Source organism: Bos indicus x Bos taurus, chromosome 10 (genome assembly GCF_003369695.1).
Source record: "Bos indicus x Bos taurus breed Angus x Brahman F1 hybrid chromosome 10, Bos_hybrid_MaternalHap_v2.0, whole genome shotgun sequence".
Taxonomy (NCBI): Eukaryota; Metazoa; Chordata; class Mammalia; order Artiodactyla; family Bovidae; genus Bos; species Bos indicus x Bos taurus.
This window is the reverse complement of record NC_040085.1, coordinates 77,654,292-77,671,466: the sequence shown is the minus strand read 5'-3', so window position 1 is coordinate 77,671,466 and position 17,175 is coordinate 77,654,292. Positions and strand designations below refer to the sequence as shown.

Genomic DNA, 17,175 nt, shown 5'->3' with positions numbered 1-17,175 from the left:
ATGTGATTAAAAATTCTTAAGGTCAATTCTACCAGCATTATGTCAGGCAAATCTGCGATCGCTGAGTTTGATTCCATAGCATGGTTCACTGTGACATCAGCTAATAATACTGTCTTTGAATTTTTTTTTCATTGTGTACAGAGAAATGCTAAGAGTACAGACCCACCAAAAATTCAAAAGTGGGTTCCCAGGAGCTTATATAAATTATAATGGCAAACATTTTCAGAACATCTATGTTATGATCAATCCTAGGTATTTAAAATCAACTATCAATATTCTTTGTCTTAAAATTTATTTAACAAAGATATTGAAATTAAAACTCAGAAAGGTTAAGTGATTTATCCTAGGACACATAGCTAGAAAGTGGCAAAGCCAGGATTTCTTACCCAATTCTTCTTATCTCCAATGCCCAAGTTCTTTCTATCAAATCTAAGATTCATCTTATATCCTCAACCAGTGCCTGACAACATGCTTTGTAGATAGAAAGCACTTAATACTGTTTGCATTGAAGGGAAAGTTTAGTTCAGGCCTAAGAGTGTATAGGAGAAAAAAGAAATTGATCCAGATAATCAGATTCTCAACCCTCTCAGGGTTTATTCTGTTCCAATGACTGCTGGTATCTTGTTACTCAGCATTTTCCCTCTTGGTCTCAGGGGCTTGACTGGATTTATCTTCTATTGGTAGATCACAGCTTCCGGGTTGGGGGTGGGGAGAGGGGAGGTATACACTTTTGTTTTCTTGACTATTCAGTTCCGTCTAACTTCTGGTACCTTTTGTTCCTGAAGAAGAGCAACATCAATTCCCTGTCATCCTTTAATATGAGGTTCTGTGTCACCAGGGAGCATGCTGGACCTAAGTGACACTGAGCCAATCAATAAGCAGGTGGCCCTTATCTGACAGCCAAGCCATGCGGAGAAACCACGTGGCCAGCTCGACCAGTTCTGCCTGGATGGCTCACAGCAACCAGACACCCCTCTTCAAGGAGCTCAAAGCTCAAAGCACTGACAAGCACGTAAAACAGCAGGAAAAATGGAAGCCACTCACTGTACCATAGTGGGTTTTCTCTGAAATGAGGACTATTAGGACGACTGTAGGTGTAACTCACTGAAATAGCCATGCGGTGTTAAGAGAGGAGTGAGGAGAAGCAATCCTCTGTTTACAAACTGAAGCCACAGCAGGATGCTAGGAAGAACACTGGTCTGAGGCCCAAGAGAAATGCCAGCCTCAGTTTCACTGACTTGCTGTGTTGACCTTGGACAAGTTATTTAACCTCTCTGGACTTTAGGTCCCTCATCTCTACAGTGATAGCCCTGGTTGCTAAACTAAAGTTTCTAATTCTAAAATATGCGAGACTTCTCTGACCTGACAGATACAAAGCTGTGTCTGCGAGGAAAGACTAGGAGCAGCAATCAGGCTGCTGGGTTCCCCTTCTGCCCATCTGCCCTGTGCTGACATTCCCTGTGCTGAGCAGTGCAAGGTGAGGGAAAGGTCCCTGGGCAGGACCAGGGAGTTTTGATGTTTTGAGAAATCATTTTGGACAGATGGCATCAGAAGCCAGACAGAGACATGATCCAAAGAGGCCCTGACACTGCCCTTCATGGCCAGCTCCATCTCTACTTGGATAGATGGCATGCCTAACAGAAATGGCTAACGGCCAATATTAGTTTTGTTTGTGTAAATTAATTACCCGAAAACTAATTTATTTAGCTCCTCCAATTCTTCCTTGGTGGAAGATTAGAAAACTTCAAGAATAGGCCAACTATGCTGCTATTATTAAAAAAAAAAATCCACCCAAACTTCAGCAAAGAAGACAGAGTATGCCTCAGGCACGAGGGTCTTTTTTATTGAAGCATTTCATCTTGACTTTGCAATCAGTTGTCTATTTCTAGCTACTAATGACTGTCACTTCAGCTCCTGCATTCATTAAAAACCCCTTCTGTTTTGGTGTCTGCGAATGAATGAAAATGACTCTTTGGACACATCTTATCAGCCTGGAGGCAGGAATCAGAGCTGGCAAATGATAATCATATTTCTTAATCCAAAATGGGCATGCTTCACTGAGCATGCTCTGTCCCATATGTGTTCCATAAGATCAGGCCATTTCTCACTCTTACTTTTAAAAACACAGAACACTGCTATTCTAAACTTGTAAATGTTCTCAGCTTCACCTACTGGTTTAGTGAACATTTATTGAGCATCTACAGAGTGCCAGGCCCTGATCTAGTTTCTATGGTTACAAAAAGCAGGTAAAAGACAAATCTGTTCCTCTTCATCATGGACTAATAAATTTCAGAAAGATTCAGGGATCTAGTCTGTGTTGGAGATAGCAGAGCCAAGTATGAGTTCCAAAAAAAGCTGGAAACACTAAGGAATATCACTTTCAGAAGCCCTCAGAAAGGGAACCATAAAGGCTTCCTCCCTTTTTCTCCATCCCATTCAATGGCAAGAGCAGAATTTGAGATTCCTTGTGCTAGTTACGACAAGATTGCAGTGCCTCCTAATTTGTGTTCAGTTAAAGTTACTTTTGAACCTCTGTCATAGCCTAGAATGCTTTTGACAAAAAGTTTTTAAAAATCCAAATTCAGAACAGTATGGAGGTTCCCCAAAAAACTAAAAATAGAGTTACCATATGATCTTGCAATCCCATGCCGAGGCATATATTCAGAGAAAACTATAATTAAAAAAGATACATGCACTGCAATGTTCACAGCAGCACCATTTTCAGTAGCCAAGACATGGAAGCGAACTAACTGTCCCCCAATAGAAGAATGGACAGAGAAGACGCAGTGTGTACATACAGATGTATGTGGACTCTTTCTCAGCCATAAAAAGAATGAAACAATGCTAGTTGCAGAGATTATCACACTAAGTGATGTAAATCAGACAGAAAGACAACTGTCATATGGTATTGCTTATATGTGGAATCTAAAATATAACACAAATGGACTTACATACAAAACAGACACTGACTCACAGACATAGAAAACAAGCTTATGGTGACCAAGGGGAAAGACAGGGAGGATCAGTCATGAGTTTGGGATTAACACATATATACTGCTATAAACAGATAAACAAAGATGTCCTATTGTATAGCACAGGAAACCATATTCAATATAATAATCTCTAATGGAAAAGCATCTGAAAAAGAATACACACACACACACACACATATATATACACACTTCAATAAATTTTTTTTAAAGTCCAAACACAGGGGATACAGTAGGCCCCCTACATACAAACCTTCAAGTTGTGAACTTTCAAAGATGCAAACATGTATTTGCCTGTCCAGCCATGTAAGTTAGTTCACATGCCTGGCATACATTGTCACATGTGTGCATCGTCCACAAATGGCTGTGCTTTTGTGTACTTTACTGTACAGTACTGTATGGAGAACAATAGACCAGTATCTTTTTTTCAAGCCCAGGATGTCTAGAAGCAAGCATAAAAGCAGCAGAGATGTTGCTGTCACTGCTAAGAAGTTATTGCACTGTACTTTTAAAGTTACTGTACTTCAAGATTAAAATGTTTTCTCTATTTTTTGTTTTTTTAATGTGTTGTGTGAAAAGTATAAACCTGTTAGAGTACTGTACTATATAGCTGATTGTGTTGGTTGGACACCTAGGCTAAATTTGTTGGACTTAGGAACAAACTGGACTTAGGAATGCACTCTCAGCTTGGTACTCATTCATATGTAGGGGACTTACTGTATTTTCCCCGTATAACAAGCAATCAGCATGTGGGTGGCTGCGGCATTACTGTAGTTATCCAATTCTACCTGAATCACCATCTTGGCCATTCCTTCATGGTTTCCAGAAGATTACCCCAGCGCTAGACATCACTTCTACGTTAGAGAAGTAGAAATGTGGGAAGAACCAGCGACCAGTGGTACAGCCATATTTGTTCCTTTTATCTGGAGAAGCATATTCCTTCCCAGAAGATCCCAACAGATCTCTGTTCTTGTCTCATGGACCAGAACAGGGTCACATGGCAACATGTGGTTGCAAAGAAAGCTGGGAAGAGTGCAGTTAACTTTTCCAGCCTCTTCACCACATGGAAGTAGGGAAGAGGGGAGTGGAAATGGGGTACGGTTCACTAAGTAATGCTGCCTACCACTAAGACCTTGTATTAAAGAACATTCATGAGGGATGGCTGGGCAGATCTTGATTCATCTCTCATCTGTTCTCTGCATGCAGCCTGTATCACCATAATTTGTACTCGCATTTCCTATTAGCTTTTTTTTTTTTTTTTTACTTACCACTTAATCCTAATTGTGAGTGCTCAGTAAATACATATTAATGAATAATTGAATGTGGCAGTGGTGGTTTAGTTGCTAAGTTGTGTCTGACTCTTGCAACCCCATGGACTATAGCCTGTGAGATCTCCTCTGTCCATGGGATTTCCCAGGCAAGAATACTGGAGTGGGTTGCCATTTCCTTCTCCAGAGGATCTTCCTGACCCATGGATCAAACGTGCGTCTCCTGCATTGCGGGCAGATTCTTCACCACTGAGCCACCAGGAAAGTCCTATAATCAAATGTATTCATCAGTAAATGAATGAGTAAATGACATGAGTGCTATATTCTTAAACAACTTTATCTTGGAATCCAGCATTGAACAGGATACTTAATATTTTAGGGTCTCAGGGGTAGTGATATCTGGAATTTAAAGTAAATTTGGCATTTATATTTTTAAGATAATTCTGCTTTGGAAATATGTTAAATAAGTAGAAATTTCAAGATTTCTTGAACCTTAGCAACAACATTCAAGGAATTACTAAATAGGCATTTAGGTACTAGTTAAGCCAGGAGCCAATTACCCAGTATACTGAGCCTAACATCACCCAGGGACAGTGCTAGGCTGGAAAGATGAAACTGCATTGTTTGGTCTCCTGAAAGTTTATTTTTATGGTTTTAATATTACCATATGTACTGCTTCATAAATTACTTTTATGGAAAACATTGTTCTTCATTTCACTGAAGAGAAAAAGTAGGCAAGAATGATATTCTAGGTCAGTGAACAAATAGCTTATTGATGATACTTTAGAGGAAATGACTTTCCCTTGAGCTTGGCTAGAATAGTGAAGCCTTAGAAGGCATCGTCTCTCTTGTAGAAGAATCTATTGTTTGTTTGGAAATATGAGCAGAGCTGGTCCTTTGGGCAAGCCACAGAATAAAGAATCTCTGATTGAGGAAGGTCAGATACAACGTAAATGAGGAAAATGGACACTGACCAATGACACATTCTAGAGACTTCAGAGGACCTACAATCTTTTTATTATAATCTCAAATTACTGTAATTTGAGTGTGCCATCTGCTTATAATTGGGAACCATCCCCCTTTCACAAATAAGCACACTGATACTTAGGGAAGGTAAACTGTCCAAGGCCAAATGAGACTTGAATAGTGAGATTATTGATAAGAAACCCTGGCAGCCTTGATCCAAAGCTGGCTCCCTGGGTCTCTACACCAGTGCCAGGGCAGCTCCCAGGGAGGTTTCGCTTAACCTTAGGCTTTAGCTGAGTGCAAGGAGATGCAAAAGATGGGGCCACATCTTGTGCTTAAAAGTTTAGTGCACAGTGGGGAAGGCAGAAAAATGTTCCCTTCAAAAGATGTCCTCATCCTCATCACTGGAATGTGTGACTATTACCTTACATGGCAAGACACTTTGCAGATGTAATGGGTTTAGGGCTCTGAGATGGAGTGGTTATCCTGGGTTATCCAGGTGGGTTCAGTCTAATCACATGAGTTCTTGAAAGATGAAGACTTTTCCCAGCTGTAGTCAGACAGAGAGAGAGAGAGAGAGAGATGACTATAGAAAAGAGGTCCGAGAAATCTGACTTCGTTGGCTTTGAAGATGGAAGGAGGAGCCAGAGTCCAAGAGATGTGAGAGGACTTTAAAGGCTACAACAAGCAAGGAAACAGATTGTCCCCTGGAGCCTTCAGAACGGTGTGCAATCCTGCCAACACCTTGATTTTAGCGCAGAAAGACCCATTTCAGACTTCTGAGCCCCAGAACTATAGAATAGCAAATGTATGTTGGGTTAAGCCACTAAAATTGTGGTGTAATTTGTTACAGAAGCAACAGTGACCCCTACTCAAGAACAAATGTTTGGGAAAAGCATTATTCTGTATTGCAAAACAGATTAATATTTTTTCCTTCCGGGGAGGAAGTGGGTAGATTTCCCACATTCCACTGTTCTCTGCTTTTTCTGCACAGTTTAACTGCCAAACCCATGGCCAACCAGGAACTGTGGCTGTCTGCTTGGGGAAGATGTCAGGGATGAGGACAGGGAAGATGTCTGTCTCTAACCCAAAGTAATTGCTTCCATGACATTTTAAATGCTTCAGTTTTTGGCCTACTGGGACCAATTAGATGAGTGGCTCAGAGGTTATTTCCAGGAGCTTCTTAAATAGGTCACAGCAGCCCACTAATTAACTTCAACACTACAATCTACACATGGAAAAACAAATATCCTTTCTTATTTCTCATCTCCAATCTTCCCTTGCCACATTCTTCAGTCTAGCCTACCAAGGAGAACTGGACAAAAAACATCAAGTGGAGACACAGTGTAGATAATTAGGTCAGCATCATAAAATGCTCCAACTTTGAACATGAAGCCTTCTACAGAAAGATTCTAGTTCAACATGTACATCACTTTTCCCTTACCTCCCTCAGTAAGGAGAAGTCAATATCTTAGTTTCCAAAGAAAACTGGTCCTTCCAGTATCTTGGAATCTCACTATATATTCTTCCTCCTGGAGGGGGAACAAGAAACATAAGACTTGTTCCCCCTCTACCCCCCGTCCCCGCCCCCGCAAGGACATCCTGGACTCTGGAATCATTCACCATTTCTGACTCTTCAACACCTTCCCCGACTTCAAGTTGAACAACTGAACTGGTCACTGGAGCAAATTAGAATCATTCATGTAAATCATCTGCTGTGGTTCCCTACTGCTACAAAATAAGTGCCAAGTTTCCTATTATGGGATTCAAGGTCCTCTATGATTTGTTATCAAACTACCTTTCTAGCATCAGCTCTCCAAACTTTTGGTCCTTGGATACACCTACCTGCAAACAATTCTCTGTATTCTCATGCAGTAATAATTCATCCACCACTGCAAACCCACTGGGTCCTCATCACCCTCCCAGGCCCTGTACAAATCTCCTCTAGGAAATGTCACTTGATTTTTCCAGCATACGCATACATATGCATTGCTGGTGCTAAATCGATTCAGTCATGTCCGACTCTGTGCGACCCCACAGACGATGACCCATCTGGCTCCCCTGTCCCTGGGATTCTCCAGGCAAGAACACTGGAGTGGGTTGCCATTTCCTTCTCCAATGCATGAAAGTGAAAAGTGAAAGTGAAGTCCCTCAGTCGTGTCCGACTCTTCACGACCCCATGGTCTGCAGCCTACCAGGCTCCTCCATTCATGGGATTTTCTAGGCAAGAGTACTGGAGTTGGGTGCCATTGCCTTCTCCAACATATGCATTAAGAATGTCTATATTTTTATTGAAGTATATTTTACTTGGCTTCCTTGTGTCTCAGATAGTAAAGAATCTGCTTGCAATGCAGGAGACTTAGGTTCAATCCCTGGGTTGAGAAGATCCCCTGGAGAAGGGAACAGCTACCCACTCCAGTATTCTGGCCTGGAGAATTCCATGGACCGAGGAGCCTGGCAGGCTATATACAGTCCCTGGGGTTGCAAAGAGTTGGACATGACTGAGCGACTTCCACACACACACACACATTTTACTTATAATGTGTTGATTTCTTCTGTACAGAAAAGTGATCCAGTTATACATATACATATATATTATTTTTTTTTTAAAATATTCTTTCCCATTATGGTTTATCATAGGATATTGAATAGAGCTCTCTGTGCTATGCAGTGGGACTTTGTTGTTTAATCCATTCTCTATATAATAGCTCATGTAGAACCTGTCTATGAAACAGAAACAGACTCCCGGACATACAGAACAGACTTTTGGTTGCCAAGGGGAAGAGGACTGGGGAGGGATGGAACAGGAGGTTGGGATTAACAAATGTAAGCTATTATATACAGAATGGATAAACAAAATGAATGCTTATATTTTTTATTCCCTTTTTCCATTCAAAGGATGTGAGGTAAGATCCAAAACATAATGTTTCTCCCTTGCTCCAATGGTAAGTGCCATATGCCTCCACTTGGGACTTGTTTTCTGTTACTCAAGTTTTGCTTCTTTCCCTCTGGACCGTAACTTTCTGAAGGGGAGAGACAGTTCTCATCTTTGAAGACAGGACCTGGTCTTCTGTACCTGGGCCCCGTCAAACGGAAAAAGAAAACAGAGGATAACAGTCAGCCCTTCAAACAGGAAGGACTCATCCCTTAATCTCAGGATAATGAGAGAGCCAGCCCTTCAGTCTCCCAGAGCTTGAGAGAGAAGAGAATTTCCAGATGGATCAAGAAGGGCTAGAATGAAATTTCCTCAGCAACTGCAAACCCCAGGACACCTAGAGACGTTTTAGAGAATTAAAAAAGAAAAAGCAGGGCTGCACCTGAGGCCCAGCATCCCCAATCTCCCCTCTCACTTCTGTGCACACCTCTTCCAACAGGGCTGCCTGAAGACTGCTCAGCTGCCTGTCCCCCGAAGCTCCTGTCTGATTTGCTCAGAACAACTGCCGTCCATACTCAGAAGAAGCCAGGGTGGTTCCCCCACGTGGTGCTAAACAGCTCACTGCTGGTGATGACGACAGCACCCTTCCCTCCAGCGGGGAGGGAGATGCTGCAGGACTCCCCTCAGCCCTTCTGACTCTGATTCTGGGCTTGTGGTTCACCTGGCCTGGCCCCACCTGTCCCGAGGGGACCCTGTCTTTTCACTGTTTCCTTGGGTGCTGGCCCCACTGCTGCTGATCCTGTTGCTTTTCTTTCCGGGGCATTTTCTTCTTTGGTGACATCATTCTTCAGGTTTGATGTCCCCAGATGCTCCAGTGAGCACAGGAGAGTTACCCCCAGGAAAGGGAGACTGGGAAAAACCAGTAGGCAAAGCCAGGTGGCCCAGTCCTAAAGGAGAAATAGGAGGCGAATCATCACTGATCCCAAATATATTTGTACGCTCACTAGAAAACCAGACAGAAGGGTTTTCCTTCCATACTTACCTTTCGGTGCAGAGGTCCTCAAGGATTTTACATGAGCCTAAGGAAGCAGAGGAACAGCCCCCAAAGGAGCCATGCAGGAGGGGCAGTTACACTGCTGACTTCAGGTAATTCCCGCCTCCACTCCTGAGGGCGCCCCTGAGCACTGCCCTCAGCAACCTGGGGTCCCCACACTATTGGGTGGGACCCAGGGCAACTCTGGCTTGTGCTGCCAGAGGGACAGCAGCAACGATTTTGTTTTGGGTTTTGAGTCTCATGCATCTGAAGAGTGAGACTGTTAGCTGCTCAGTCGTGTCTTTGCGACCCCATTGACTTTAGCCCGTCAGGCTCCTCTGTCTGTGGGATTTTCCAAGCAAGAATACTGGAGTGGGTTGCCATTTCCTTCTCCAGGGGGATCTTCCTGACTCAGGGATGGAACCCAGGTCTCTGCATTGCAGGCAGATTCTTTACCATCTGAGCCACCTGGGAAAGCCTCTGATGCGTCTCCTTGCTGATAATTAATGCTGCTTGGAACACCCCAGTATACTGCTTTCTGGAACACTCATTTGAGTCATGCCAGAGTGCCCCTCTCTGCTGTGTAACTGATGCTCTGAGGCTGCTGTCTCTCCTGTAGAGTCTACATCCTTCTCCTCACTGCGTTCCTGCACTGTAAGTGACCCGTCCCTTCTTTCCTTACATAAGAAAGAAGCACGAGGTCCCCCTGTTCTTTCTGCAATGAATGGTCTCTCCTTTCATTCAATCCAGCCACCAAAGGATTAAACAGAAGGGACTAAGCCATGATGGGTACTTTTACTCACCTTTTTATAGTATTTCCCCAACTTTTAAAAATATTCATGAACTACTTTTTATTAATTTTAAGGGATTACAGTTTGTTTCTAAAATTTAAGTGACGGTGTAGGCAAAAGCTCTTAGCACAGTCCCTGGCACATAGATAGTTGCTTCCAATAAATGTTAATTTCCCCTCCTCCAAAACAGATTTAATTCTTCTTCTATCTGAAGGAAATGAGTAACGACCGACGATTCTACCACTCCCTTCAGATGCATGTGATTGACCCTTTGTTTTCAGTCCCCTACAGAAACCTCAGCAGATGGCAGCTGGGGATGAAGAGCCATGCTTTCCAAAGAGCTGTCACTGAAGTCATTTCCTACCTAATGAGCCCACTTACTGTAGGTTTCCAACTCCATGGAAGAGGTCTGCCCATGAACCAACTCTGAATCACCCCTGGGCTCCGTGAGCAGCCTTTCTTTTACCACCTTCCAACCCAAGTCCCACCATGTGGCTGGATAAGCAGCAGAACTTTCCTGGCCACTGGTAGCACCTTGCCAAGGGAGGTCTGGAGAAAGGACAAGCTTTGCAGGCCCAGGAATAGGTGTTTTTTATTTCTATGTCCTTTGCCTCCTACTTCTGAAATCATGACCTGAAAGATAAATTTGTTTTTCATTCCCAAGAAAATGAGATAAATACAGTATATATCCACCTGGCGTAATTCCAATTTTAATCTAAGAAGGAGTGGAGAAACTCTGGGAAGCTTGTGATGCTCTGCTGACCACACACTGAAAATCTGTGGGATAAACACCCGTGAAGGGAAGTGAAAGCGTTAGTTGCTCAGTTGTGTCTGACTTTGCGAGCCCATGATCTGTGGCCTACCAAGCTCTTCTGTCCATGGAATTCTCCAGGCAAAAGTGCTGGAGTGGATAGCCATTCCCTTCTGCAGGGGATCTTCCTAACCCAGGGATTGACCCCAGGTCTCTCCCATTGCAGGCAGATTCTTTACCATCTGAGCCACCATCCACACTTGAAAATAAACCCTGCACGTCCCTTGGGAGGGCAGTGGGATCGTTTGCCAATGACTTCTGCTAACCACATGGGTTTAAGCGACTTTTGTAGTCACTATTTTTGCAATCTCCGTGCAGCTCTTCTACAACAGGAGGGCAAGTGAGGGTCAGACGGAGCCTGCAGGCCTATCAGGCAGGACCTAGGAGCACCCACTGGGTGCCCAGCCCCCACCTCCAGGGGAGACAGGGTGGTTGGAGAGTTGTCCTGCAACTTGACAGTCATTCAGCTGCCCACATGCCCTAGCTTTTCAAGTTTAAACAGAGATGCTACAGTCTATCCCACTCAGCCTTTAGGAGGAACTTGAGAGGAGAAGTTTTAAGTAGGGTACCTGGCCCCTCCCATCTAAATGAAGATGACCCTTTCCCTCCTCTGCTTGTGGTGGGAGGATTTGCAGGGAACTGGAGGTGAAGAGGAGGGACACAAATGGGAGAAACTGCTGGATTTGAATCCATGATCACAGCAGTTTGGAAAGGAGAGGTTTTCTCCCCACAGCCCCCACTGCCATCTAGGAAGAAAGGCTGTTACAGGGCCTCAAATGATTGGCAGGAGTGTGGAATAGGTATATGGTTGGTGGGAACTGGATCAGTTCCAGAGCAGGATCACATCAGAAAGGCCACATCTCCAGTGGGACTTGTACAAGCAGCTCTACGGCTTCACAGGAGCTTCCCGCTGTGACATTCTTATTACAGCCTGTCGTGAACCTGCTTGTTGCGGGCTGAATTCTGTTCTCCCCAAAGTCCTACCTTCACATCCTTACCCGCCAGTAACTCAGAGTGTGGGCTGATGTGGAGACAGGATCTTTACAGAGGCCATCATGTTAGAATGAGGTCATTAGGGTGGGTCCTAATCTGACAACCCTGTCGGTACAAAAAAGGGATACCGGACACAGAGACAGGGAACAGGAAGTCCATGTGGAGATTCAGAGAGATGACAGTCATCTGCAAGCTCAGGAGAGTGCCTGGAACACATCCTTCCCTCACGGCCCTCGGAAGGAACCAGCCCTGTGGACTTTTGGATCCCAAACTTCTAGACACGGAGCTTTGAGACAATAAGTTTATGCTGTTGAGGCCACTCCATCTCTAATACCTTCTTATGGCAGCCCTAGCAAACTTAACACTCCTCAGTGACTTTATAGGTAAGAGGAATGAATTTTTCCAACTCCTTCCATTCAGCATGCAATGAAAATAATTTCCTCTCATGGTCCCTTCTCTCCACTGCTCTCTCCCTACACACACACACACACACGCACACACACTCTCTCTCTCTCTCTCTTCAAGAGACGATGACTAATTATTTCCAGATCAGACAAAGTGCCATGTGCCAGACTGACTTATTTGACATCTTGCATATTGTCTAATTCCCAGGAAGCCACACAGCATACTACTTCAAAACTCTGCCTTTTTAAAAAGCCAAGACCTTGTCTAATGTTACAGCTGAGAGTAAATACAGGTTCTGAGACTAGATTCAGAACCAGAGGTGCAGCAAAACGTTACTTCCTAGAATGAGGAGTGAGGAGCATTACCAGAGCTGGTTTTTATTTGTTCTAAAACTATCTGTGAGTGTGTGCATGCTAAGTCACTTCAGACGTGGCTGGCTCTTTGTAATCCTATGGACCGTAGCCTGCCAAGGCTCCTCTGTCCATGGAATTCTCCAGGCAAGAATACTGGAGTGGGTAGCCATTCCCTTCTCCAGGGGATCTTTCCAACTCAGGAATCGAACCTGGGTCTTCTGCATTGCTGGCAGATTCATTACTGTCTGAGCCACCAGGGAAGCCCCCTACACTGAATATAAATTGGTGCAGCCACTGTAGAAAGTAATATGGAGGTTTCTCAAAAAAATAAAAATAGAAATACCACATGACCCAGCAATTCCACTCCTGGTAAATACAAAAGTACTAATTCAAAGAGACACATGCACTCCAATGTTTGCAGTAACATTATTTCCAATTGCCAAGGTATGGAAGCAACCAAGTATCGATCAACAGATAAATTAATGAAGAAAATGAGGTCTATATACATAATTGAATACTGCTGCTGCTGCTAAGTCACTTCAGTTGTGTCCGACTCTGTGCGACCCCATAGATGGCAGCCCACCAGGCTCCCCCATCCCTGGGATTCTCCAGGCAAGAACACTGGAGTGGGTTGCCATTTCCTTCTCCAATGCATGAAAGTGAAAAGTCAAAGTGAAGTCGCTCAGTCGTGTCTGGCCCTCAGCGACCCCGTGGACTGCAGCCCACCAGGCTCCTCCATCCATGGGATTTTCCAGGCAAAAGTACTGGAGTGGGGTGCCATTGCCCTATTCATCCATAAAAAGAAATTTTTCCATTTGCATACAGATGGACTGGGAGGGCATTATGCTAAGTGAAATAAGTTAGAGAAAGACAAATACTATTTGATATGTGGAATCTAAACAATACAACAAACTAGTGAATATAACAAAAAAGAAACAGATTCACAGATCTAGAGAACAAACTAATGGTCACTAATTGGGAGAGGGGAGGAAGGAGGGGCAAGATAGGGTAAGGGCATAAGAGGTACAAACCATTAGGTATAAAATAAGCTATAAGGATATGCAACATAGGGAATAAAGCCAATATTTTATAGTAACTGTAAATGAAGTATAAACTTTAAAAATTATGAATCATTATATTGTAACCTGTAACATATAATATTGTACATCAACTATATTTTCAAAAACCAGTGTGTTTGCTCTGTAAACACAGCTTCCAAACAAGGCCTGCAGCCCCTGGCCCTTCCTATATAGAGAATTTGATCTATCACTGCCAAGCTCTAGAATCACTTCTTGAGCCAAGGCCCTGGTCCCTTAGGAGTCACTTCCATTCCTTAAAATGCAACTAAGTCAGCCTGGAAGGGAAACCTGTTAACCTATTACTCACATCCTCCCTGGGATGAGTGAGTTCATCAGATGAGTGAGTTATCACCAGAAACAGCCAGAGAGCCGGGCCCCCCTAAAGGGCTAGGGACAGTGGGAGATGAGGGGTAGGAGGAGGGGTGGAGTCTGAGGCTTGAATTCTAAAGTGGGCTGTGTGAGAGGGGATGGGTGAGGGTGGCATGGAAGGGCCCCTCCAGAGCCAGGGAAAGCCTGAGATTGCCAGGCCCCCGGAGGGGAAGAGTGTCCAGGACGGAGGCAAGATGCTGACTTGAGTAGGGGGAGGGTGATGTTCTCATCTCAAAAAGCCTTTCAGAGTAGCTGCATGTGGTTCTTACCTTTGCTTTGTCACAAGGAAATCACGCCCCTTCTGAGGGTATAAATCTCCTTATAAATGACTCAGCTTCCCTGCTAGCTCAGCTGGTAAAGAATCCACCTGCAATGCAGGAGACCCCGGTTCAATTCCTGGGTTGGGGAGATCCCCTGGAGAAGGGATAGGCTACCCACTCCAGTATTCTTGGGCTTCCCTGGTGGCTCAGTTAGTAAAGAATCTGCCTGCAATGCAGGAGACCTGGGTCCGATCCCTGGGTTGGGAAGATCCCCTGGAGGAGGGCATGGCAACTCGTTCCAGCATTCTTGCCTGGAGAATCCCCATGGACAGAGGAGCCTATCGGGCTATAGTCTGTGGGGTCACAAAGGGTCGGACATGACTGAGCGACTTTCACTTTCATAAATGATTGGACAAGCTCCATCATGGGACTCATTTTTGCAGACAATGTTTAAGACAGACATCCCTCATTTCCCTGATATCCAAATGTCTCCATGGGTCTGTTTGGATTTCTGGATCTTTCCAGACCAGGAGTCCTTCCTCCTGTCTTCAAGATGAATGATGGTTCCCAGGAGAGGGGAGGGGGAAGGAGAAGCACTCCCTGGCTTGCCCACCATGTGCCTGCCTCTGTGCCCGCCTGCTTCCCTGGGTTGGTGCAGGGTTCAGATGAGATGTACACGGATGCTCTTTCAAAAGCTGGGAGAGGGTGTTGTTGGCCCAGCTTCTATGCCCACTGCCCTGGAGAGCAGAGAGGTCCAGCCTGAGCCTCAGGGTGGGTGAGCTATGGCACGGTTGGAGGGCTACCCTGCACTGGGCCTCACGGGGAAGGACAGCACCATTGAAAGTATGGGTGAGCAGCCATAAAAAAGAATGAAATAATGCCATTTGCAGCAATATGGAGGGACCTAGAGAGTGTCATACTTGAGTAAGTCAGACACAGAAAGACAAATATCATGATATCACTTATATGTGGAATCTAAAAAAAAGGATACAAATGAACTTGCATTTACAAAACAGACACTGACTCACAGACATAGAACACAGACTTACAGATACAAAGGGGAAAGGTGGCGGGGATAAATTAGGAGTTTTGCATTAACATGTACACACTACTACATATAAAAGAGAGAAACTACAAGGACCTACTCTATAGCACAGGGAACTGTATTCAGTATCTTACAATAACCTGTAATGAAAAAGAATCTGAAAAAAGAATGTGAATCAGTTTGCTCTATACCTGATACTAACACAACACTGTAGGTCAACCGTATGTCAATTTAAAAAAGATATTTTAAAAATATGGATGAGTGCCCTCAAACAGGTCCTTTTTGTTCCCCAGAGACCTCTTTTTGGACACCAGTTACGTGCTGTCCTCAGACATTCTCCTCTGACATTTAAGAGCCTGGGGGTGGGGTGGAGGGTGCAGAAGGTTCAGGGGAGGGGAATGGCTGAGATGGAGAGAAAATAATACCACCTGCACTTGTGATAATGTGTGTGCAGCAAAGACAGAAAACTTCCATCTGATATGAATTCGGACAGATAAAAAGCCTTTGTCCACACGTAGGTCAGAAATCTGGTGTGTGTGTGTGTGTGTGTGTGTGTGTGTGTGTGTGTGTGTAAAATCCTGTGACCTCGCAGAGCTAGAAATAAAACTCAGCCAGTAGGTGTTTGGATTCCAGTGGCTCCTCTGGCAGGGAGAGCACGAGAGCTCTTGGGGAGTGTGATGGCAAAGGCGTCACCTCCCCACGGTCACAAAGCCCCCTCCTGTGTCTCCAGCACACGGCGTGGCTGCTCCACAGAGGCCAAGCCAGAGCAGCTCAGGGTTTGAGCCCCGGACACCAGCAAACCACAAGGCGCAAATCAAGCAACGCAGTGAGCAGCCGGGAGAAATGTGATTTTTGACAGTGGGAACTATCGATGAGGTAAACAGAGCAGCGGGGACTGTGTCCAGAAGACAGAAAGGAGCTGCAGAGCTGCCTGGAGGTTTGAGCATTTGCAGAAGCAGGCGTGACGACCATCCCTGTCTGACTGGGAGGCAACAGCATCTTCCCACTGACATACCAATTAGGTCCCCTCCCTTCTTCTACCTCCCTCGAAGCTGCCCTATGGCTCAGGCAGGAGCTGATTACATTCCCAACTGTCTGTTCAGAGTTGAAAAAGCTCAAGGACAAAGCATCGGCAAAGACCTTTATTTGACTCAAGTTCATGATATTAAACATTTTTTCCTACATTTTAATTTGCCTCAAATAGCAGGGAGATTACACTGTGCATCCTCTATGCATATCCCATTCTGGGGAGGCGGGGTAGATGTGTAGGGATAGGTCTGTGGCCTGAGACCCACCATGTGTGGAGCCCCCATGGACCAAGAGGCAGTAGGGGGCCTCCGCGGTGCCCTCTTCTCCCCATCTTCCTCATTCTGGGGTGAAGAGCCCTCTGCTGTGCCATCCAGCAGGTGTTTGCACACCCCAGGGAGGGGGCCACACAGAGCTCAGCCTTGCTCTTCGCTAATAATCATGGGTGAGTCTATTTCTCAGTTTCCTTCTGCAAATAAAAGCATTCCATGGCTTCCAAAATCCTCTCCAGATCTCATAATCTTCTTGCTCCAAATCTTCAGCTTGACACGTCCCCTTAGGACATACAAGGAATGCTGTATCCCCAGGGGAAGGCTCCCCTCCAGATGTGTCTCTTGCCACAGCCTCTACCTTCCCCTTTCCCAACAGGAGAGTGGAGAAAGCTTACCTGAAAAATGAGTACAGTAATTTCTCGGTATCCAAAGGGATTGGCTCTGGGACCCCCACAGATAACAAAACCCGAGGATTCTCAAGTCCCTTTCTTGGACTTAAAAAGGTGTAGTGCAGTCAATTCTCTGTATCCGTGGGTTCAACTAACCTAGGATAGAAATCTGCTGATATGGAGGGTCAGCTTATGGGCCACAGAAATGATCCCTGGCTGCTGCTTCTTAGGAGCCTGGTGCTTACAGAAA

The 17,175-nt window shown here is 44.8% G+C and overlaps 1 protein-coding gene across 10 annotated transcripts in view; it reads right to left on the bottom strand.

Annotated features, from left to right (window-relative positions):
- RGS6 (regulator of G protein signaling 6) overlaps window positions 1–17,175 on the bottom strand; it is a 609,909-nt gene that overhangs the window by 195,673 nt on the left and 397,061 nt on the right. The window contains exon 1 of one of the 10 annotated variants that reach the window (XM_027552325.1): window positions 6,669–6,687. The exons of the other annotated variants lie outside the window; for them this stretch is intronic. The gene's annotated coding sequence lies outside the window, so the exon portion shown is untranslated. Of the gene's footprint in view, window positions 1–6,668; window positions 6,688–17,175 lie in introns of those variants that run through there. 10 annotated transcript variants of the gene reach the window in all.